At 38.1% G+C, this 25,869-nt stretch overlaps 1 protein-coding gene across 5 annotated transcripts in view; it reads right to left on the reverse strand.

Annotated features, from left to right (window-relative positions):
- Positions 1 to 23,265, reverse strand: part of erbin (erbb2 interacting protein) — a 57,981-nt gene extending 34,716 nt beyond the window's left edge. For all 5 annotated transcript variants that reach the window (XM_074618481.1, XM_074618484.1, XM_074618483.1 and 2 more), the window contains exons 1-2: positions 22,702 to 23,265; positions 11,774 to 11,848 (exon numbers count right to left, since the gene is read on the reverse strand). The gene's annotated coding sequence lies outside the window, so the exon portion shown is untranslated. The remainder of the gene's footprint in view (positions 1 to 11,773; positions 11,849 to 22,701) is intronic.
- Positions 23,266 to 25,869: the final 2,604 nt, after the last annotated feature.

The following is a 25,869-nucleotide window of genomic DNA, read 5'->3' on the forward strand; positions in this document are numbered from 1 at the left end:
CAGTTGATGTTGACTAACAGTAGCAGCCCTATATCCTATTGAGAGATAACAGTTCCTATAGTGGACAGGTTATGTAACACACAGGAACATGTGACTTCAACAACCTTCGGAAACATTTATATATGTTATATTGTCCTTAAATTGTTGCTACTGAAGTAATAGAGTGGTGCAGGAATGAGTCCCGGATATGAGTTAGCATTTTAGCACTTCCAGTTCCCTAGTCTGGAAGTCAATGGGTTTTTAGTTAGATGCCTGAAATAATAACTTTTTTTAATTTAAATTTCTAATTAATTAATAATAATTAGGGCTGTCAATTGCTAAAAAATATTTAATTGCATGATTGTCAATAATTAATCACGATCACACATGTTTTATCTGTTCAAATTGTACCTTAAAGGGAGATTTGTTAAGTATTTAATACTCTTATCAACATGGGAGTGGGCAAATATACTTGCTTTATACAAATATATGTATATATTTATTATTGGAAATCAATTAACAACACAAAACAATGACAAATATTGTCTAGAAACCCTCACAGGTACTGCATTTAGCATAAAAAATATGCTCAAATCATAACATGGCATACTGCAGCCCAACAGGCAACAACAGTTGTCTTGCCACTGGCCAAAATTTAGCGTAGGTTTGGAGCGTAAGTTTGGAGCGTTATTTAACCTCCTTCCTGACATATTTGGTGGATGGATCCCTTAGGTTTTCTAGTTTCATATGATGCCAGTATCTTCACTCTAGCTTTAAGTCTGAGCCTGCTACAACCTAAAAATAGTGTTAATGCGTTAAAGAAATTACGTCATCCTTGCAGCACTCTATATATTTTTGCAATGAAACATCTTTCATTTTAAGTATAGTTGACAAAAAATATATTTGTGTAGTGGTGGTGGAAGGCTGGGAACATCTCTATACTTTAAGAGCAGTGTATAACATAGTCCCTAGTGAGGCCTTTCCTCTGGGCGCCTCATTAACAGCATCACATTCAACTGCAGCCAGCACAACAGGAGAACTGCTGCTTCTCAATAATGCAGTGGCATATTGAGTTAAGAGGACAGCAGTTCAACAACTGACTAAGACACACAGCGTCATGTCTCCGAACTCCAAACTCTCAAACCTAGCAGAGTCCCAACAACACAGCTCAGACACATATCCACGCCTTCTTTCTTCTTATTTTACCACTGCTGGCGGTTAACACTGGCATTTCCCCCAAAGCAGGGCTTGATAACCAAACATAGGAAGCAATCCATGAATAAAAAAAAGGCTAGGGAACAGGAAACGATGGCTGGAATTACAGCTGAAAAGGGTAGAAAGACAACCGTGTTGCCAGTATCTGTGTCGGGGGTAAGCCGCTCAGTGGAACCTGAAGTTCCAGTTTCGCTCTCCCTCTGGTTTTGGTTCTCACCGGCGTTCTTAGGTCTCAGTGGTCTTGCGTGACTATAGAAAACAAAACCATGATTGTTTTCTTTGAATTCGTGGTGAAATGAGGGTAAGTAATCTGATCTGTGACAAAGACAAAGTGCCCTTTTACAGCATCTTCCCCATTCTCTACTCTGAGCAGACTGGCTCTGATAGACTGAACTCATAACAACGACACTTGCACAGTATTTGAACATTTATATGTAACACACATTTCTTTATATCAGAAGTATGTTGAAGCATGGCTTTACAATTCATCTCTTTTAAAATGTATTATTGTTGCAACAAAAGGCCACTGTGCCTCGTATATACAGTATGTGCATGTACTAAACAAGCTGAAGCTCTAGAAAAACAATGGAATATGCAGTTTATTTATCTTTTGGACACTTACTACTATACAAAATACTGCTTTACTGAAGGAAATGCTTGAAAAAAAAGTCAAAGAATTCAAATTCTCCGTATTTTGACAGCAGAGGGGGAAAAAAATCTGCTCACAGTCAAGCCACTATCTGTTTCACTATTCCCTACAATACCCTGTATTGACCATAAACACAGTGTTTAAAGATGCAGTCCTCCCACACACTATGACGCACAGCTACATGCCCCTGGCTAAGTCCACTAGGGCAGGGGGTTCCCAACCTTTTGTAACCTAAGGCCCACTTTTGATTGTTAAAACATTTCCGAGGACCACCTTCCCAAATAAATGAGAGAGAGAAAAAAAACACAACATGAAAAGAATAAATAAATTGGGCTGTAAATATGTGTTATGACACTGTCGGCTGTAATGGCCAAAATAAATATTCTGCTTACCCCTTAGTGAGTGTTTGAGTGTCTCTGGAGCTTCAATGGTTTTAGCGCCAAATATGATAGGATTTCACTATATTCAACACACTCAGCAAGCATCAGTGCCTGCCATTATGAATCCAAATTGAATTCATTCAGGGCTATATTTCCTCACCACACGCTTTGAAGCTTTTACTAGTGCAAGATTGTCTACCACATCACTTTTACTAGCTAACAGTGGCAAAACTAAGCCCCCAGGAAGAGTGGCGGGCTTTGAAGCAAATTTTCGTAGTGGCCAAACGGTGGAATTACTACTTCTGTGTCCGTCACATGGTGCCATTGGGCCCAAAAATACTTTTTCCCGTAGACTTACATTGGTAAAGAGACGTCTGTAAATCAGCGGATAATTTTTTTTAGGTAAATAACTTCCCAGTATGAACACTTGAATAGCCCTTATTTAAATCATTAGGTCCTAAAAGTTGTTAAATGCACTAATAGCAGAAGTTGTAAAACAGTTTTCCTTTACTGAAAATGCCACTAGTACAAAATGGATTACCAGTAAGCAACAATATGCAAGAAGTAAACAAATATAATGTACTTGGATGAATGCTTTTGGTGACGCATCTCACATAAGTGTTGCTGAATGGTGTATAAAGAGCCTGCTGTTCTTTAAAGAGGTTATGAAACAAGTGGCACAAGCTGACGGCTATGCAACGGACTGATAATATTCTCATCAAGTGAAATGGAGTGTGTACATATTCCAACAAAACTTTCATGTAGCCAACTCTAATTGATACCAACTTAAGCTGTAATGGGATACTTTTTGATTCTGTCTTTTACTCTCTGTACATTCAGCCTGCGCCTCCCATTGCAGAGGACTGCAAATATTCTGGATCTAGGCGATTCCCTTTGAGATGACTATCATAATTACTCTAATGAATAATTCCCACGTTATTTCTTTAGACACGGATGAGCCTAAGGCAAATGAATGCAGTCTTATTTCCACTTCATTTGTTCAGGTCTTCACAACTCTGAGGTTATGGAGATGTCATGGATCCCCAAGAGAGGGACAAAGACTAGGCATGAGGGAGTCCACTTCCAAAGGTTACGTCCTCTCTACCATGCAACGGGGTGATTAATAAGCATGTTTATCTTCTGACCTTTCGTGCAAGCTGGAAACAGTCTGTCCTGCAATTCACTTAGTACTGAAATGTCACTATGTAGAAAATATGTAGAGCAGCCCCTTGTTGTTTCATATCTTAGGGGAAAAGGAATGACAGTAATCAACAGTAGAACAGCTTCGTTATGAATGAATGAACGAAAAGACTAGTTTACTGGGACAAATGGAGAGAAAAGTTTCCATTTTGCCATCCTAGTCCTTCATGCAACAATATCAGTGTGGGCTACACTCATACCCAACTCAGTTGTTGCACATCAACACTTTCAACATCCATTCAGTGCATCTTCTATTGAAGATTATAATCCTACTGTATTGATAGAATCATAGGACCGATTTATGTATGTGACTGTAGAGCAAAGGAAACTAACTATCATCGACAGCCACAGAAAAGGTCACTAGATAAAGGTCATTATGGTAAGCTACCTTTGATTTTTTTGTGTAATATTGGGTGTGAATCACATGATAAGTTACCGGATTTGTATCACAATTCACTGCCAATTAGAGATGTCACGATACCAGAAATTTAGTAGTTGATACTTCAACATACACGCCTTTATTAACGTTTGCAAAACTGTTTTTTGCAAATTTATTATTAACCTCTGATGATCATGCTCAAGTTTCTCACCAAAAACTACATTTTACAAGATTACATTACATGATAACATAATTTACCATTGCCCAATAGTAATTTTCACTGAATAAAGCTTGACCGCATCATAATGTAACTCACTGCAGCCTCTGTACATTAGCTGTTAGCTCAACGTTAACTAGCTCTCCACATGGATTTGTTGTTCACAATGTGGCATTACAAGGAACATTTTCTATCTTGCTCGGGATGACGGTACAGCATTTATCTGGAGCCCTGATCCCCGGTACCTACAGTAACAAGCGCCGTCACATTTTTAGAATTTTGGCATCTTCGTACCTTAGTATTAGTTCTCGTAACATCCCTACAATACGAATGCATCACAATGAAATTATTCTATGATACACAAAATGTTTTGTATATATAGCATTTTTCTAAAACAAACACTGTATTTATTTTGTGCATTACAAATTCTTTCCTCTCCGAGTTGTTTAGACAACTGAACTGAACCACTGCATCACCGCTCTCTATGTCACTGGGGCTGTTGAACCATAAATGTATGTTTCCTCTTGCTCTTAAAGCACAAATTTTCCATTTGCAGGTCAAATACCGTTCGCACTAAGTTCCATGATCAGAACTACAACCACAGCCTTTAATGGACTACCTTGTTGTGTCTCTGAAAGCCACTTCCTGGCTTCTTGAAGACTGACGACAATTCTGCTGAGATGTGCAGCAACAGGGTATCCTGTGACACAAGCTCACCACAGCTGTCAATTGACGTTGAATATCAATTTGAACGTGAAAGAAAAAAAAATGTTTCACTTCATCTCAGGAAGCACAAGGTGAGATTTTTTTTTTGCAAATGTCGTTCCTGTAGAGGTAGGCTTGTCTTAATGAGAGAAAACCAAGGTTTTACCTGCAGTTAAAGTTCAAATACGTGTGAGGAAAGTCGATTTCTGAGCCACAGTTGCAGAGAAGCCCATTAAATGAGCGCAGCATGGTGAAATGCATGTCGGGTAAGGCTAATTGAATAATTTCACCTGCTTGGTATTCCATGTGAAACCGAGGAAACACTTGTTGCCAGAAAGGTCTTGTTTATTGACATGGTGTAGCAGATATTAGTCTTCTGTGCTTGAAAGAGTGCAGAGCTGCCTTATCAAATTAAGTAACTGCTTTATCAACTGAGCTGGGGGCCTTCAGTAGCAACGTTTGTGCTTTGAGTTTTTCTTCCTCCCTTCTCTTACCATTTCTCTCGTCACTTGATGTCGCATTTCTACAATGGTCCCAATGTTTGAGTGGTCTTTATGGACCAAACGAGTGCTACTAACCCACAGCAAAGCCCTCTATTCTAAAAACTAAATGTGACAAGCAAAAAGCTGCGACAAGATGAGACAGTCTACTGCTGACCGGATAGAAGGGTTTGCATAACTGTTTGCACAAATGTTTCCTAACGTTCCCCTGAAGGCATAGAAAATGAATGAGTGGATTTGTTAAAATAGCTAGCCTAAAACAAACCTATTTGAAGCCTAAAAGCATGGAGCATCTCTAGGTGGTGATTTAAATTATAATATTTTTTTGTCCATAAAACCTTACACAAATGAATACATGTAGGTCCGTCGAGTTCAGAATAGGAGTCTGGATTTTTGCAGAGCAGTTTCTCCCTCATTAAGACCTAACCAGGGCAAAGAGGCAGAGAGCCCTGTTGGTTATAAATAGTAGTCTGCTCTAAAATCCCCTCTGCCGGTAAGTTCTTAATTAAATATGAGATCCAGTTAAATATGAGCCCATGAGATTCATTTCTGCACAGAGGAGCCCCGAACAATGATATTAGCCCTTATTAAAAATGCCACAATAACCAAAAGGGTTATGGAGCAGTAGAGTCTATTTCATAGCTTTCAGGTTCTTCACAACAGTAGCAGATTAGGTTAAAACATGCAAACTACTCTAGAACGGAAGAAAGTTGCCGGTAAACAAATATTTGGCTACTTAACAACAGGTACAGTACAGCAACATTGGCGGGTTAAACTTAGGACAAACTCTTCTATCAGGATATAGGTCATTTCATATCTCGATAATGATATATATCCCAATATAGCATGTTTTATTGGCATTTTTATATTGTTTTGACAATAGATATCGTCAGCCTTAGTTAAACTCATTCAAGTAAAAGTTTCTGGTGCTCCTAAGCAACGAAACAATCATCTTAATGAAGGCAATATCCAGTACTAACCATAACTCACTGCACTAATGCTTCGGCAGCTGCCAAAACACCTCCTTGCAACCTACAAAAATGATGACTTCCTGTCGTGACGCATAGTATGACGACTCAGGAAACGATGATACGGCACAAATAAACAACAGCCAGCTGTTTCAATTAAATATCCACAATGACAGCAAGAAAAAAAGTCTACATTTTGGGGACATTTTGCACATCCAACGTTGCTTTTGAAATGTTTCTGTTGGTTGAAAACCGCATTCAAACTTCAAAATGTTTTGCTCTTTCTGGGGATAAAGAAAGGGCCGCCCAAATCCTGCATAAACCTTCCAGCCACAACATTTACAGACTGACATTCCTCTTTCCATGGATATTATAGGGAGACATTAATGCAAAGCTGCGAGTCGCTATGAGAGTTATTCAGATTTCAAATTTAAAAAAAATCGAAATTGGATTACTTTAAACAGCATTTTGCTGTGGTGCAGCATGCAACAGACACAAAAAACAGCAGTACACACGAGGCAGAACCACATCCATTCTACACTAAGATCACTCCCACGTGACACTTCAAATATGCAGTTACTTTATTCACCATCACAGTTTATTTTGAACCATGACATACGAGACAAGCAGCCGATTAGCGTTTACAGTGAAACCAAGTATGCTGATATGAATTTACAGCGTGCTCAAGTGCCACGGACCAATGTTGCTTGTCACGTTTCCAACTCACAGAGCTCGAGAGGAGCTGGAGGGCTATCTGCTCATGATCTAGGCTGCTCCCACAGATGGCCAAGAATGGAAAAATCAGAGTAATGGATGGTAAATTAGTAAGCCAGACATATAAAATGTATACAGCACACTGTGGAGGTAAATACTTTCCTTTTGCATTGCGTGGCACTCAATTAGTTTTCTCAAATGTATTTACTATAACTTGAATAGTAAATGGACAGTTTTAGACACTAAAAGATGTTCTTAAAACCTCTCTCTTTGTGAAAGATGATGCTTCCCCAGTAAAAAGAGATATTATGCATCAGATACAGTCGCTTGTCTGTTTGTGTGTTTGTCCATGTGAGCGAGAAAGACAGGGAGAGGGAGATGCAGTTTGCCAAGTCTCAATAACCAGGTCAGACACATTCAGGTCAGAGCCATGTATCCATGCAGACAACTGCCACATTTTCCTTGTTTGCCTACTGCAGAATATGGAAATGGATAACATTCCCCTAACGGCTTGTTAAAGTCATAAAGTCTGCTCTTTAAATGCTCTTTAAACAATGAAAAAGCACAAAGCAAGATGGGTCAAAATATGGCGTTCAGTCTTTCCCATTCTCAAACATAACAGAACCACAGCCCTTTAATAACCAGAAAGCACTGGAATTAGCTTATACATTAGCCTGTGCTAAAATGAACTAAAAGAGGTTAATTTATCTTAAATATACTGTATATATGTAGAGCTGCAATGAGTAATCGATGATTTGTCAGCTATTCAATTACTCACCAACTATTTTGATAATCGATTAATCGGTTTGAGTAATTTTTTAAAGAAAAACAAGTCAAAATTGCAGCTTCTTAAATGCGAATATTTTCTGGTTTCTTTACTCCTCTATGACAGTAAACTGAATATCTTTGAGTTGTAGACAAAACAAAACATTTGAGGACGATTTTTCACCATTTTCGGACATTTTGCAGACCAAACAACTAATCGATTAATAGAGAAAATAATCAACAGATTAATTGACAATGAAAATAATTGTTAGTTGCAGCATATATGTATATCTTTTTACAATAATGAATGTTCATTTTCACTTAAAATGAGTCAGAATATGCATAGATGGGCCCACAGATTGCGTCAAAACCCACAGCAAAGCCCTCTATTTTGAAAACTAAATGTGACAAAGCAAAAAGCTGCAACAACATGAACAAGTCTACGACTGACCGGCAAGAAGGGTTTGCATAACTGTTTGCACAAATGTTTCTTAACTTTCCTCTGAAGGCATAGAAAATAAATGAGTGGATATGTTAAAATAGCTAGCCTAAAACAAATCTATATGAAGCCTAAAAGCTTGGAGCATCTCTAGATGGTGATTTTTTTGTCCATACCTTGTTAAAAAATCTTAAACAAATCAATTAGGTCCGACGTCGTTCAGAGTATAAGTCTACGGATTTTTGCAGAGCAGTTTCTTCCTCATTAAGACCTAACCAGAGCAAAGAAGGAGAGAGCCGTGTTGGTTATAAATAGTAGTCTGCTCTAAAATCTGATATACTGTATATGAGATTGTAAAATACAGAATAATAATATATCTATTCAATAATAGGCTAGAGAAGGGCATGCTCTCGGTAATTTATGAGAAATTATCTTTGTATTTATCTATACATAAATAGGAACCTAATGGGGAAAGCAACAAGCAAGCTTTGGCAATTTCCTCACTGTCATCCGCATCCGTAAATGCAGTGAATGTGAACTACTGTAGTTTTCCACAGTTTGCATTTTCTTATGCAGGACTAACAGCTTGTCTTGCTTCAGGAGAAAGATAATTAATTATTACAGAGCCTGTCTTCATCTTGTTTCATGTCATCTTCACTATCAACCACTGCTAGCTGTATCGGAAGCATGTTGGAGAAAACACAAGGAGAACAAGCTGACGAATCACACACCTCCGGAGCAAAATATGGAGACTCCATCTGTGACCCTACGACACCCTGAAGCACACGCTAAAAATGAGTGTTTTCTTTAGAGCGGTTATTAGTGATATTGTTTTTGCTGCAGCTGTTTTGGTTCACTCATAGTGTCGTTTTGGTCGCCACATAAAAAGCTCTGAAACCTCAAACAACTGACAGACACAGTTAGTGAACATCTAGTGAACATAGTGGAGCATTTAGCAGCTAATGTGCCAGATATTTCCCTCAGGAGTTGGTAGAGACCAGAGCTAAAAGAGAGTGAATATTGGACTTACATTTGTCAGGTGGTCAGAAACACGACTCCAAATAAAAGATAATGTGTGTTCACAACTTTCCGTTGTCTCAAAGTGTCCAAAGAAATTGCAAGTTTTAAGACACTGAGCAATAGTTAGCTACGATGCTGTCAATATAAGTCTTACAAAGCCAGAAAAGGGGCTGTACCTCATTATCCAGAAAATGTTGAGGTTTCTAATAATGGCAAAGTTGCCTTAGAGCCAAAAGCGCTGTCAGCTGAAACTGTGTGCATGGAATAATCAATTAGATGTTCTGGTAAGATATTCAATCACATGCATAAGTAGGCTATAGTTAATCCAAGTCAATTAATTCTCCTCAAGAACTATACTACTCACTTAATATAAGAATCCCACTGATGGGAAATCAGTCTCTAGCATGCTGGCAACCAAGTTACATAAGTCACATAAAAATGTCTCTCCTCTGGGAGCACAATCTCTTGCATATTTAAAAAAAAATATTCTTTCTATGAAAAGACATTATGTCAAAGAAGAAACTGGAGGAATTTCAACTTTAAAGAAAAAATCAGTGCTGTGAATATTACAAACAATACCACAATCAGCAGCCAATGCTAACAGGTCCAGCACACTCAGAGACTGGCCTTGAAAGATAAAACTGTAGCTCCTTAAAAACAGTTTAATCATTAACAGTACGGCACGGTACAAATCACGGTCTTCTTCTACGAATGATGTCATACGTAATCATTTTATATGATTCTAGCCCAGTGTGGGTGAAAAGAGGTTTTCCAACGAGACATGAGCTACTACCCTGTGTAAACTGGTGTCACATTCAATCAAAGAAACTGGTAGATATGCCCCTAAACACTTGTAAAAAGCAGCAAATATCCACAACTAATGTGTGACTGAATGGTAGTTTGTATCAGTCCTTAAGGCCCTGAAACACCAAGCCGACGGTTGGCCGTTGGGACAGTTTGGGGCCGTTTGATTGGCTGTTCAGCACGAATCAGTGCACGGGAAGAGAAAAGGACGTGAGGAAAGCAAGCCAACGAATAAAGACAAGAGGAGAAACACATTTCATTTTTCATCTTTGTCTCATCTGATCATTCCAATACACGGACATTTTCCCAACAACATTGTCATCTGGTATGAAGCTAAGTGGTGATTGAGAGTGGTGTGAAAATGGTCGGCAAATGCTGCTTTGTTTCATGTACGTATCATAACAACAGCTTGTATATCTGCCGTTCTCGGTCTTCCCGTTTCCCTTTTTGAACGACAAATACAGGCTACTGCGACCTGCTGGCGTGGAGAGTTATTTCCTCTCACGCAGGCGTAGAACGTACATGCTAACTGGCCGTTGGCTGTAGCCTTTGCAGTGTGTTAGAGAGCAACTTGTCGGCCAAAACAAAGGCGACGTTAGGCGATGCAAGTAGTGGCCTTCGTCACCGCTAGTTCTTTGATGTCGGCTTGGTGTGTCCCCAGGTTTACCATCATCCTAACAACCTATTTAACATACAAGGACTACCCACTGGGACCCCAAGAATAAACTACTGTAAGACACAACCATCATAGCAACATTTGATCTATCTCCTCTATAACATCTATTTTAACTGCATAGGCTGCAACTGGGTGCTTTTAACTCTTGTTCCCAATACATTTGTCTTTTTAAAAAGCACTAGCACACAAAAAACAATGATATAAAGTCACTGGGAACAAATTGATTGACAAAATCACAAAAAATTGGATTGATAGAATAAAGCCCCCGTGAGATATGACTAAAAGGATGAGGGTTAAACTGACAGACATGTATTGATCACAGTGCTGAAAGTGTGCTTACATACTGTAGCCCTGTAATCATCATGTAACAGTACATCAATACTTGTCTGCCCATGTAATTTGCTGTTAATTTATTAAAAAAAAAAAAAAAAAAAAAAAAAAAATATTGTGGAATTAGAGACCAGAATGTTGACCTTGGCTTAGATCCAGGTATCAAATGTGGATTGATGAAAAGCCCGCAGCGTTGTGAAAGTTATGCAAACAGACAGAGTGGCTATGAGTTACAGACGCGAAACCAACTAGTCAAACAAGTACATGTGGACGTGTTGCACTTCAGACAAAGTAAATCCTTTAGCTTTGGAAGCCAAATAACCTGTTCCTGCCAGTAGTACCATAGAAAATAGGAGCCCTCCCCTGTCACGGAAACGTCACTTTCAATCATCGTCATCTATTGTTCCACATGAATTTGATAAAGATCTTTTTCAACAACATCTGTGAGGGGTTAAAGGAAGTAATTTTGTGACAAATCACCATCTAACTAGAGCCCTATGATGCTATCATAGCTATTTCTTTGTACCCTTTTAAGATGAAATAGGATGCTGATGGCACACAGAGCTAGTTTGGCAGGTGTATCATGTCTCCTGGGCTTCAGGAGAACAGGGTGGGGCACGCTTGTTGTTTCTTGTTAGATATCGGATTAATGTTTGACGTAAAAACATCACTTCAGTGAGAACAAAACAGTTCATACCGACGTGTTTGCTTCAAGAGACATACAGTACATTTGAAATTAAATCCATAAAACAAACCCCGCAATAGTTTCAACCTTAGTCACCTCAATGCTGAAAGGAGGAAACTGCAAGACATAAATGGGCTGCCTTACATACCTTGTCATTTAGGACTCAAGCGCCTGGATCCCAGTGGATGGCAGATGATAGATCCAACAGCAACAAGTTGCTTATCTAATGGAAAAGGACAAAGATAAAAGACAACATAAGCACCAATGCATAAAGCAAACAGTACAAACAACAACAACCAATCGAAAAGTATGAAATTCCTCTTGGATCTCAACTATCAGAATCCCTCCTCTGTTTTTTTTTGGTTAAGTTTTTTCCTCATCCAATGAGAGGGTCGTACTGTAAAGGACAGAGTGTGTCATACCCTGTACAGTTTGTAAAGCCCCCTGAGGCAAATTTGTCATTTGTGATATTGGGCTATGCAAATAAAATTGACCTGACATGAAATTTTCATATCGTCCCATGCCTAGCCTTTACATGTTTGATATTATTCAAATGTAAAACAGCCGTTCCAAAGAGATAGTTGGTGGCAGTGACTATATGGTCCCTTGCAATACATATTGTTGTATTGATAATATGTCTAATCTCTTGTGAGCGGTGATGAAAAACTGCTAAAATCCAAACTGAATGATGGGATTAGTAATGATTATTTTCATTGTCGATTAATCGATTAGTTGTTTGGTCTATAAAATGTCAGAAAATGGTGAAAAATGTCGATCAGTGTTTCTCAAAGCCCAAGATGTCTCCTCAACTCAAAGATATTCAGTTTACTGTCAGAGGAGTAAAAAAACAGAAAATATTCACATTTAAGAAGCTGGAATTGTTTTTAAATTACTCAAGCCAATTAATTGATAATCAAAAGTTGTTGGCGATTAATACAATAGTTGACAACTAATCGATTGATCGTCGCAGCTCTAAACGGGACTAGATTAAGCTCCTGTAAGACCTGTTTTTACGCGTCCTAATGGTGCCGGTTAATTAGCGCTCAAATTGAGGTCAAAAGAGCCTCTTTCTCTCTCATCATGTTAAGTTATGCTCGTTAGGGGTACGCTTTGCAACTGCGGAAGCTAATGTTCAGTATGTTCTACAAAAAACTTGATTTGTCAGCGAATACTTCTTTAACTACACAGAGCCGTTGAATGGGGGAGGAATTTATTAAGTTTAAGATATCCTGAAATAGCTACGCTCCTCCTATGTGCCAAGTTAGTACTGCCTGAGGGCACACATAGACGCATACACATTATAAATAAATTTTTACTGTGGGGAACTCTCAGTAATTGTCATACATGTTGTGGTAAATTAACAATTTGACAAGAATTAGAATGAGATAATGATCAAGCCGTTACCCTGTTACAGCATTAGTGCAACATACATTGTAATGCACAAAGAAAATCTGCCTATTTTATGAAGCTTGTCTAAAAAAGAAAAACAAGACCTTGAGCAAGACTCAGCTTTGAAAATGCGGCATAATCGTGCTTGTCAGGTCAGAGCACAAGACAACACCGAGTATTGTCCGTGCATGTCTGGAAAAGTATTAGCTTTGCCAGCTGATCTGAGACAAACTGAGCCAGCTAAAAGATAGGATCATCCCTCCACCATCCTCATCGAGCACAATAGAGCTATAGAGCAGGAAAGAGGGAGGGATAAAAAAACAGGCAAGAAAAAGAGGGGAGGAGAAAGGCAGAGAACGAAAGAGAAAATTTGACTTATTCAAAGGGTCCTCCCAATCAGCTGCAAACACACTGGACTGCACTGACACCCATTAGTTTCTGCTCCACTTCCTCTTGGGCGCCTTTATCCTCATCTCATCTATTTGGGATACATGAATCTTGCTAAACAAAAGTTCCCTCCGTCACACACTGGAATAGAGCATGAGAAGCGTCAATTTTCAAATCGGGGGGGGGGGGGGGGGGTGTTGGCACAGTGGGGGAGGGGGGGCAATGCAGCTACACCGACAGCATCGTCTCCTTTGCAGCTACTTGCCTTTCAGTCAGATAGCCCCATCACTACTGCAGCCATACAGTGAACCCACAGGAGATCAGCTGCTTGTTTGTTTGGTTTCTCTATGGTAATAATGTCATTATTTTCCATTACAGGACTAATTGCGTATTCGTAATACCAATTTATCTTTTCCTTGTACTGGCCAGTCTGTTCTTTCGCTCTGCTAATAGACTCAGCAGAACACTGTAAACTCATCAAATTGGCTTGCTCTCAAATATGACGCTGTGAGCAAACACAAAGACGGGCTCTCACTGCAGTTACAAGGTGTGTTCGTTTAATGACAGCACTGAAAGGAGATACTCGTGGATCAAGGTGGGAACGGATATGACTTTAGTCACTAGTAGTAAACCAATGTAGACACAGAGCTATACTAAAAATCGGTCACATGACGTCACAGGCAGGCGATGGTTTATTGGGGTCAGTGAGTGAACAAGGTGCTGACCAGCCTGTTCAGCCTGTTTAAATCGCAGCACAATGCAGTGATTGAAAGCCAAATATGGAGCTTCTTTATGGGCCCAAACCCACACAAGCCAGATTTCATATCATTTGAATTATACCAACGGCCTTAGCCAACAGTGAGCTGTTCACATTTTTGCACTAAAATGCAGCTTGGGCGATCCTTTTACAAATTAACACAGGTGTGATTTCACCCAAAACACAATGACTCAGGCAACAATTGGAGGCAGTCAGAGGTCACGTCCACATATGTGGTCAAATACATCATAGACCGCACTGGAGGGCCATTTAGTTCATTTTGTAAGAATGTGTAAGCAGATGTAAATGTCATTTTTGTGCCAGTTCAGCCACTGCGTGAAACCAGTAGCAATAACAAACCACAATCTCCTTGAGCAACAACAATAACATTATGTATCCTTGTACGGGGATCGTAAACAAGACAAATTGTATAATTTCTATGGGGACATGTCAGCCTGGGAAACTATAATGGATGTCGTCTCTGAGGACGGACCGTGGTCCAAGGAAATGGAGAAAATGTATACGGTAATTTACATATTGAACAGGGAAAAAGATATGTCACTTAAGATATGTGTGCGGAGCTGCAATCCATCTCAACTGGATGTAGACACAAAATAGTCTAATATGGATAAAGGGCTGTAGGTCTGAGTCTATTCTGAGGGATGCTGTGTCTCCTCATCACTCCAGACTATCAGGAAATTATCAATCCTGGCAACCTGTGTCATGTAACTGGTTATCAACTGTTTTTGTTAATCCTGACTTTTCCAAATCAAGCCATGAAACATGGTCAAACAGTCCACATGCAACATACAGATCCAGATTAACCCCTTAAAACTCCGGCGGAGACCAAAGTGCATTCAGAGGATGCCAACACAGAACAACTTGACACACAGTGCTGAGCTGCATCTCAAAATAATCTTCATGTTCCCAGCTTTCAGATGATGTACACCACTTCTATGTGACATATACTGTTGACTTTTTATCTACCCCTGAACATCCCCTGTCCCCCACCCCTGCCGCTCTAAAAAAGGAGGGCGGAATGGTAAGGGGTTAAATAAGGGTAGAGTTTAAGATAAGATCAATGTATTGATCTTCTTGGGGAGTTACGTAGATACAGAGCCAAAGTAATAGGATTAGCTGGAATAAAGGATCACGATTTAACAAGAATCAAACAGAAAAAGAATTGGAGTACATTAGATTTATAAAATATTGTGTCATATCAGTGAGTGTATAAAAATAAATATTTTTTGGCTGCATCTTCCTCTGCAGTGAATATGAATGAGCATGAATATGGATGAACCAGGCTGCACTGAGCCCGATCATTGTCCCAAACCTTATAAAAAATTCTCAGCGCATTTCATTTGAAACACTACATTATTATAATTCAGTGATATCATATAACTGAACAAGCCAAATGCAATTTGTTAAAAGCCCAATTTCGCCTAAAAATAAAGCCATATTATATATGCAATCAAATATAGAACGTTTTTAACAAATACTGCATCTGTGTTGTGTTTCTATCTCTCCATTTTTGACCTTGCAGTAGGGATACCTGGCAGAGGATGACTGCACTGACCCAGCAGGATATTATAGTTTTCTTCAGCATGAATTTTTCATGTCTTTTTTATAAGTTATATAAAGTACATGCCGATGGATCTACATTGTGCTGAAATATTGTTTGACTCTGTGCCTCTGTATACTCAGCCTGAAGTCAATGCATTACTCAGCACATAAAATCAGTATGAATGCAGCTTCTAGCAGAGATATGATGCATACCTGTAGCTGATATTACAACACACCATTTCTTCTACAACTACACTGTTCTGCATAAATGTCTTCTTTTTATACCAGTAATTTATTTCAGTTTCCCATATGTTATGTAGGGGAGATTGGAGCTGTTACAGCATGCTCCTCATGTGGTGTCTTAATCAGCCAAAAGACACCAGAAGGATTTGGCTTTATGAACGTATCGGCTGATAAACAGCAAGACTGAATGAGGCAGAGACAGATGTTCTCCTAACTGGGTCACAGAAGCAAGCAAATCATTAGGGAGAAACTGGATACACAGATGTATATGTTAAAACTGATGTCAAATATAACTCAAATTTACATTTTTCCTCAAATACTGTGCCAAGATACAGACTCACAAAACGTGTTATAAACCATCCATCTAGTGTATGAAAGGTCTTCATTGCATTTAATAGGCTCTTCATTCAATATTGATGTCTACAGTAGATAATGTACCTGCTATTTGTTAAGCCAGCTTTAATAGCCAATGGGCAACAGACCAAGAAAAGAAATCCATAGACATGGACATATATCTTTGAGTGATTTATAATTATGAAGAGCAAAGCGGTAGTTAAATATTGCTGCGGACCCACAGACCTTCACCAGATTGTAAATCAAAATCACCACACCACAAGGGTGTTGACACACAAAATACATACAGTATAAATCAATAACACTCTAAATGCAGAATTATTCTGGAGGAGAATTTGGAGTATTATTTGTCGTTTTGGTCTCAAGGCCCTGACACACCAAGCTGACAGTCAGTCGTCGGACAGTTTGGGCCAGTAGGTGAGCTTCCGTCGACCTAGTTTTTTTGGTGTGTCCCACACCGTCGGCTCTAGTCTGCCCGTGGCGGAGGTTTTTCGTCTGATACAGCATGTTAAGCACGTATGTGGTAGTTGGCCATCGGCTGTAGTCTTTGCGGTGTGTTCAAGTGCCATTTTTTGGCCAAGAGAAAGGCGACGGGAGGCGACGCAACAGGCGGCCTTCGTCGCCGCTAGTTCTCTGATGTCGGTTTGATGTGTCCCCAGCTTTAGTCGACTAAGATTTCTTTAGTTGATTAGTCATTTTTTATGCTTTTTTTGTGCTGAATGACTTTTTGAGCACAAGATTTTTCAGTTTCAAAGATCGGTTGATTAAATCGACTAATCAATTAGTCAACAAAATCAGATGAATGTTAGTCAACTAAGAATTTCTTTGGTTGAGGACAGTCTTTGGAAATCATTTGAAAGAACAGTCGGAACAAATCGGTCTCTTACAGAGCAGACACATAGAGGGGTGCGTCAGTGCTTTTTATACAGCCTGAGTAAGGTCAGTGGGACTGCAACGTTGCTATAAATTATAAATATCAGCTCGGGACATCCCTAGTCTGAATATAGCCTGCTCCAGATCAAGTTAGCTGTGCAGCTTTAGTTACCATGGTGATCTGCCCTTATGAAAAGTGTGCCACTATTGTACCACGTAAAACTCAGTTTAATATGCTCACAAATCCCATGCAATCACAGGGAGCACATCTATAAAATCTTACTGGGTCCTTGGTAACAAATATATTCAAAAAAAAATACCTGCACACTGCTATCTTGTTCCTTTATTCTACATGGTCATGACAATGGTTTGACCACAAACGGTCTTCCTCAGGTGGCTGACTAATCCCATGACCTCGCTTTAACACATGACCAAAACTGTAGTCAACAACCTGCAATCAAATCATTCATTGTTTTGCACGCTGCTGCATGCTTTCACCTGCTTTAAAGGAGCAGACAAGCACTTCTTGACAGCCAAACACTTATCACCGGCCTCTGCAGAGATTCAGAAGGATCATGGAAAAGCAACGGAAATGCTCAAACAAGGAAAACACTTCACAGACGAAACCAAACTAGTCAGAGCATAAACACTGCATTTTACCTCATAGCTTTAAACAAAGGTGTTGCACCAGTTCAAACACTGAAACTGTGCAGAGTGGAGCGCTGTAAGAGAAGTTGGCTGAAAATGTCAGCACCATGTTAAACCTCTCTCTCTTACAGCCAAACTGGAATAGATGTGACACACACCAGATATGGAAGGGGCGAAGCTCGGTCTTCCACTCAGTAACTTATAAAGCAAAAATGTATAACTACATACTGTACATAGACGGGGAAAGTGCCAGTTACATTTACCACACTAGGCTCAGGACATTATCTTTAGCACCCGCAATGAAGCGATAACATTTCTATGGACCATTACACTGTTGATGTTTCTGGGGGAGTTTGAAATGACAACAAAGAAGCTGCTGATGCCAAGAACTTTGAATAATTGAAATTAATTACTTGGGTGGACCAACTTACATCATCTGAGTTATGTTAAAATGGGGCTTATTTAAAAAGATATCTATGTTTCCAGTAGAGCACACATGTCCCCAATCTCTACAATGACGCATTGCTCCCCACATGTTGAGGATTTATTGGTGGTGATGTGGTGTTAGTATAAAACAAAACGCCCTTATACATTTCACTAGCAGAATAGATCCTGAAATGTGGGGATGGGAGAACGTGTACTGATTGAGTGTCCTTTATTATCATCATCTAGATATCAAAATAATTAACCGTTTTCTGTCGATTAAGTTATTGATTTATGGTCTAATCTTTTCAACTCTATAAGGATCATACACCAACACCGATACAGATATCTGATATCGGGCTGATACTGACTCAAATCGCTGGATCGGATATCGGTGACAATGGGGCCAATTTATTCAATTCAATTCTACGTTTATACATTATATACTGGAATTTTTGACCAATTTGTTGCTGCATTAAAAAGGTTTACACTTGTATTGTATTTCCTGTTAATTTACCAAGTTTCTGGTGTACAATTTATTATATTAATATACATTACACACAACACAAACTAAGTCTCACAACTTGCCAAATGTCTTTTTATCTTTTAAAAAAGAACAGCGGAAAAAACCCCATCAAATTCATTCATCCATTCAACTGCACCCACTAAATACAGCATGGAAAACAGTGTTGACGATGTGAGGACAATCTAACCTATTAAAGATATAGTCACAATTAAATTGAATTTTGCTTTGGCTGAAACAATGATATGAAGGAAATTCAGACAGACAACAGTTTAACTGTGCCAATCATCCATCAGCACAAAAAACTGTGACACAAGAAATACTACATCACCTGCCAGCTGCAATATATTACAAAAAATAATACAAATTGGCACATTCTCACAGAGGAAACGGCTCATTTCCTTGCATGACAACATTTTCTCACAGGTTTGTTCACTATTTTTGCACGCCATCAACTGCAACTAGTCAACAATTTCACATGAGCATTTAGTCATTAACCACGTGGTCTTTCGTGGTCTCCACGTCAACAGCTTCATTGTTGACACATTGCTCGGGCATATTTCTCTTTCTCAGACTCAGTTCTGAAGTTGGGAGAGGAAATGTGCACTTATATGGTCACACAAGCAGGAATATTAAAGAAGATGGGGAAAAAAGATTCCTAATCTCTTATAAAATGTCACTAGTCAAACACAACTGAAGTTGCATCGATACTCACACAATACATTTTCTCACAGCACTGTATTCAGCAGTCTTTCAACACCAACACTAGGCATTAAAAAAGTAAATTTAAAACTATTTTTTAAGAAATCAGACCCTTCAAACAGCCATTCTCTCCTTTACTGATATCCCATATTGCCAACTATCTATTTTTTTACTTAAAAAAAATAGATAGTTGGCAATTAAGTTAATAGTTGACAACTAATCGATTAAGCATTGGCGCTCTATTCAAGATGATCACTCACTGTGTCCCTTTTCAACAGGAATTACATAAGGAAATATACCATTTCATTGGGCTTTTAAAGGTATTGCCATCAAGGAAAACCTGGCTGAGCAAAACGTTTTAGAAAAACATGGTCTTAACCTGGGTGACCTAGGCTTAATCCTTCAAGAGTGTTATTTGTCTGACTCAGAGCATGATATAGAGATATGGAGGCAAAAAATTCACAATGGAAGCATTATGGACTTTGGATTAACCATTATGGAGCCAGGCCCTGGGTAACATTTTTTGGTGTATAATAAAGATAACAAAACATGGCTTTGCTGCTTTTGTTGAAGGCTTTTATCAAGCTTTTTTTCCCCATCTCCAAGTGGCACAACAAACTGTTGGGCAAGTGTATCTGTAACTTACTGGAGTGAGAAAAGAACAGTGCAGTAGAGGGCCTTTGTTAGAGTGAACCTTATCTTCCATCCTAGATAAGGTCGGTTGTAAATGATCATATGAGGAAAAAAATAAATGTTCACCAGCACCTCAATGGAAACATACCACTGCAGTAAGACCCTGTGCATGTTTTTGTGATTTATGCAGTGTGTATTGAAGATCAGTCTTGCATATAATTAGATGAATGGTCAAAAATGTCAAAGTGGAAAGGAAGGCAGAACTGGATAATCATCTACAAACAGCTGGCTACCAGCTCTGAGGTTATGGGCCTACAACAATGACAGCTGATAGGGCCCAGTCTTTGTTTACATTTTACAACAGCAAGGATGGTCTTTGAAGGCTAATCAGATATCTGTTTTACTGCACGACAATGACAGTCTTCGAAATCAAGATTTTGGTTTTAAGGCAGCAGAACCATTCTCTGTATTTCAGCAACTAGGTTGGAGGACATTCATCTAGCATTATATATAAATACCTGCAGAGTTTGTATCTGTATTTGGCAACTAAACTCACTTTTAAGAGATAGTTGAGATGGGTTTGTATAGTATTGTAATCAGGGTCTAAAATATTGTTTGTTGTGTGTTCTTTATGATATGATAGTTTCCTCAAAATTATATCTAAAATATCACAATATATCGCCTTGCTTACAGTATCGCAATATATTGAATCGTATTGTATCGCCAGATTCTTGCCAATACACAGCCCTAATTGATATACTGTTATTTTCACCTGGACGTTATTTGCTTCATGATTTCCTGAGATTTCTTGACTGAGATTAGCTCCGCATCTATATCTCCAATCTTTAACAGGATTAAATGGCATTGGGAGTTAAGTAGGGGATCGTAATCTGATTATAGGCGAAGTGGTGAGAAAATGAAAACGCAGACATGTTGGAGTGTACAGAGCCCCACTAATCACTAATCCCTCTAGTCCGTTGAAGGTGCTCCTTCCTTCTTGCAACAAAAGATGTGACTGCTTGTTGTTGCAGCAGTGCAGCTGTTAAACGTTAATGATATGCCAGTAAAATACACCCTTGTTATTGACTTTAAAATGTGTTATTTTTGAATATTCTGGTGGCTCTGAATAGATATGATTTAGATTTTCTCAAATATGTGTTTTTATTTATAAGATACTTTCTGGTGGGAATATTCCTGAGCAGTTCAAGACCCATTTTAAAACAAATTCTCAGGTCCATTCTTACTCAACCCATCAATCTCTATATCTTCATCCTCCTAAATTCCTCACTAGTAGAGGTACATTTTTGATAAGATTTAGGGCAACCAAATTATGGAGTAGCTTTTCACATCTATCAATAATCTCTTCATCTGTCAAATGTTTCAAAAGTCGCTTAAAGGGTCATTTAATTGCTGTTTTGTCATTGCTTTTCCCCATGTTGTCCATCTATCTGTTTTTATCTTTTTTTATTTTTTCCCACTGACAATGTTGTTTGAAGAAGTCCATGCAACTTCCATGCAACACACACACACACACACACACACACACACACACACACACTTGTTGTTTTTATATATTTATTGTTATTATATATATATCTTGTCCTAATTGTTTTGTTATCACTATTATGTAGTCATATTATTTCGTTATATATATCTTATCCTAATTGTTTGTTATCACTATTATGTAGTCATGTTATTTCTTTATATATATATCTTGTCCTAATTGTTTGTTATCACTATTATATAGTCATATTATTTCTTTATATATATCTTTTCCTGATTGTTTGCTATCACTATTATGTAGTCATATTATTTATTTATATTAATATTGTCTCTAGGTGGAGGCTTCAGTTTTTTTTGCCTCTTCATACACTGTATATTATTCATTTATTGTTTTGTTATATTGTATAGTCTTAAATTTTGCAAAATAAATAAAAATGTAACATACAGCTGTTGACCCCAAAAATACAAGACAGCTGCATCTCTCCTTTACCGGTATATACATCAGAAGAAGACACATTTCATATATTATTATCACATCAGAAAAAGGCTTTAATTTCTAAATTAAATATTGTCTTACTGCAGAGACATTCTGGCCTACACATCATCCCTGCACAACAAAACCAGAATAATTTTAATAGTTTTTCCAATGAAAATGAGAATTATTTTCATCATTGCTGCAATATGCAATTGTTGCAATATTAGTAAAAAATAATTGCAATTTTTTTTTTCAAATTTCAGTATGTTATTGACCTTTATTTATAAATATTCTAGCTGTCTCTGAATAGATATGATAAGAATGGGACAGCTGTATTTTAATGTACAGCTGTTGACCCCCAAAAATACCAGACAGCTGCTTTAATCTCTCATTACCGTTATATCAGAACATTTCACAGTTATTATCACATTAATAAAGCTCAAAAAAGCCTTTAATGTTGAGTTAAAAAGGGTAAAATGTGAAGACACAAGTCAGACAGCAGCAGCAAGGAGACCTCAATCTAATAATGCTAACAGCTAGCACTGTTAGCATGTTGTCTTCTGGGGCCCCACAGACAAGAAGGAGCAAATAAAAGAGACTTACCTGAATTAATGTCGAGTCAGTGATGAGTTAATGATGTCCAGAGTGGTATTATTCCAAAAAAATAAGAATAAAATGTGAAGAAGTGGTCATTAGCTGGCTTTGACTTGAGGGTATTTCAACAGGGGTTTTGCTAGTGTTAGCAAGCAAGCTAATGTTGAGCCCCTTAAAGAGACACTGGAAGCTGGCTCTTTAAGCTCATTCCTCCTCAGCGAAGACGACTTGTTTTAACGGTTTTTAAAAGTATTTAGCTTTACTTAAAAGAAACTGAACCCGAGGTGAAGAAAAAATGGTCCTTAATTTGGGTAAAGAAAATCTAAAAAATCCAAAATGTCCTCGACATTCAGCTGCAAGGAAACTACAAAAGAGCAAAAAAAAAAAACCTGCGTCCTCATGTGAAAACACGCCGCACCCAGATGTTAGATGTTCTCACTCATTGTGTTGCTTTCTTTTCTTTCAGAGTCGAGTTGAAGAAGCTACATTAGAGAGCTGAACATGAAGCGGTGGAGCTGGAGGTGGAGGTGGAGGTTTCTTCTCTCTCTCTCTCTCTCTCTCTCTGCGACCTCTGTTTGCCTACACGGAGGAGGAGGAGGAGGAAGAGGAGGCTGAACCACCACCAGAAGAAGAAGAAGCCTTCACAGCTATACATCGACCCAGTGGTGATGCTTTCACTATCTCACCCTCACACTATTAATGATATCTCCTCCTAAACACAACAACATTTTCTTTCTCTGATTAAATCGAGGATATATATATATATATATATTCACACAAAAATTACATTTTATTATTAAACCAATCTACATGTAAAGCACTATTTGCACCAGTTTGCCCAGTAAAAATACGTTTATTTAAATAAAAAGGACATCTTATATAAAGTGTTTTGCATGTAACATAACATTAATTTTTCTTTAACCATGTTAAACTACCAGCTATCATGTGGCGCCCCCTGGTGTACTAGTGTATTAGTATATATATTTAACCCTCCTGTTGTCCTCGGGTCAAATTTGACCCGTTTTCAGACTTCATTTTATCATAAATATGGATTTCTTTCATTTAATTGCCCCAAAATTACATGGGTGGTTCCCTTATATGGTCTTAGCAAAACAAAATAATGACCACTATTTTCGTTGCATTATAGGTATTTTATTCAATTTTATAACACCTGTTGTCTTCCCGGGTCAATTTTGACCCGGTGGTGCAATGTGTCACACTATTGTGTTTTTCAGTAAACAAACACACAGATTAACAACCACACACATACAGACACCTCAAACACACTTCACACACTCCTCAGATACGCACGTGCATACACACACACACACACACACACACACACACACACACACACACATAGCCGCATTAATCATGTACCCACACATTATTGTGTTTTCCAGCACATTAAACACACGTGCACACAACCACGCACATGCACAGTCACATGGACTCACCCACACGTATGTGTACACACACACACTCTCACGCACACACATACACACACACACACACACACACAGCAGCAGCAATACTCACCCATACTCTATAGTAGGCATTGTACATTTCCAGATGAACACACACACACACACACACACACACACACACACACATTTTGAACAGATAAAAATGTGCGATTAGGATATATATATATATATATGTATATATCCTCGACCTAATACAAAATGTGACCAACACAGATATACATTTATTTAATTGTTTTTTATTACTAAAATTATATATATATATATATATATATATATATATTCACACAGACTACATGTCGAAGCAGGCATACACTTTTAATGAATCTCCCCTTAAACCCAAAAACATTTTCTTTCTCTGATTAGGTCAAGGAGATATATATATATATATATATATATTCACACAAAAATACAATTTTATTATTAAACCAATCTACATATAAAGCACTATTTGCACCAGTTTGCCCAGTAAAAAATACTTTTATTTAAATAAAAAGGAAATTCTCATCATATATAAAGTGTTATGCATATAACATAACATAATTTTTTTTCTTTAACCACTAACAGCTATCATGTGGCACCCTCTGGTGTACATATAACTTGCAAGGGGACTTTAAATATGCAAACCCCCTTCTTCCACAATATGGTAATGAACATTTTGAACAGATAAAACATGTGCGATTAATCGCCATTAACTATGGGCAACCATGCGATTCATTGCAATTAAGTATTTGAATCGATTGGTGTACATATAACTTGCAAAGGGGACTTTAAATAAGCAAGGTACCCCAAAATATGCAAAACCCCCTTCTTCCACAATATGGTAATGACGGGAACCTGGAGATTAATTTGAGATGCTGCTCAGCACTGTGTGTCAAGTTGTTGTAGTCATAAATCAGAAATAAACATGAATTCATTATTTAACAATTATGATAGAAGTAATTTATATATATTCACAGACTACATGTAGAAGCAGGCAAAAATAACATTAAACCAATCTACATGTAAAGCTGTTGTCACTATTTGCACCCGTTTGCCCCGTAAAAATGCTTTTATTCAAATAAAAGAAAATCTCATCGTATATAAAGTGTTATGCATATAACATAACATTAATTTTTCTTTAACCATGTTAAACTATCAGCTATCATGTAGCGCCCTCTGATGTACTAGTGTATTAGGTCGAGGAGATATATATATATATATATATATATATAAAAAAAAATCACATATAGTTTGGGGCAAGTCATAGTCAAGTCAGCACACTGACAGCTGTTGTTGTATAAAGCAGCATATTTGCCCACTCCCATGTTGATAAGAGTATTAAATACTTGACAAATCTCCCTTTAAGGTACATTTTGAACAGAAAATCGATTGACAGCTCTAGTTATTATATATTTCAATCTTTTAATAAAACATGAATGGAAATGTGATGTATTGTCTGCTTCAACCTCGCCCCCTAAGAGGAGGCTGCAAAACAGGAACTCCAAAAGATGCAATGACCATTTTGTTTGCACATCCATCTCCAACAGCTTCTTTGAAAATGCTGTATCACTTCTAAAAAAAACATTTTTACAATGATAATTTTCTCATGGAGGACATTTTCACATGTCACAAAAGCAAAGTTAATGCTGGTTGAATTCCATTTAACTGCTTCATTTCCAGGGTCATGGTATTGTGCATGTGTTTTTTTTGC

The sequence above is a fragment of the Sebastes fasciatus genome, chromosome 19 (genome assembly GCF_043250625.1).
Source record: "Sebastes fasciatus isolate fSebFas1 chromosome 19, fSebFas1.pri, whole genome shotgun sequence".
Classification (NCBI taxonomy): Eukaryota; Metazoa; Chordata; class Actinopteri; order Perciformes; family Sebastidae; genus Sebastes; species Sebastes fasciatus.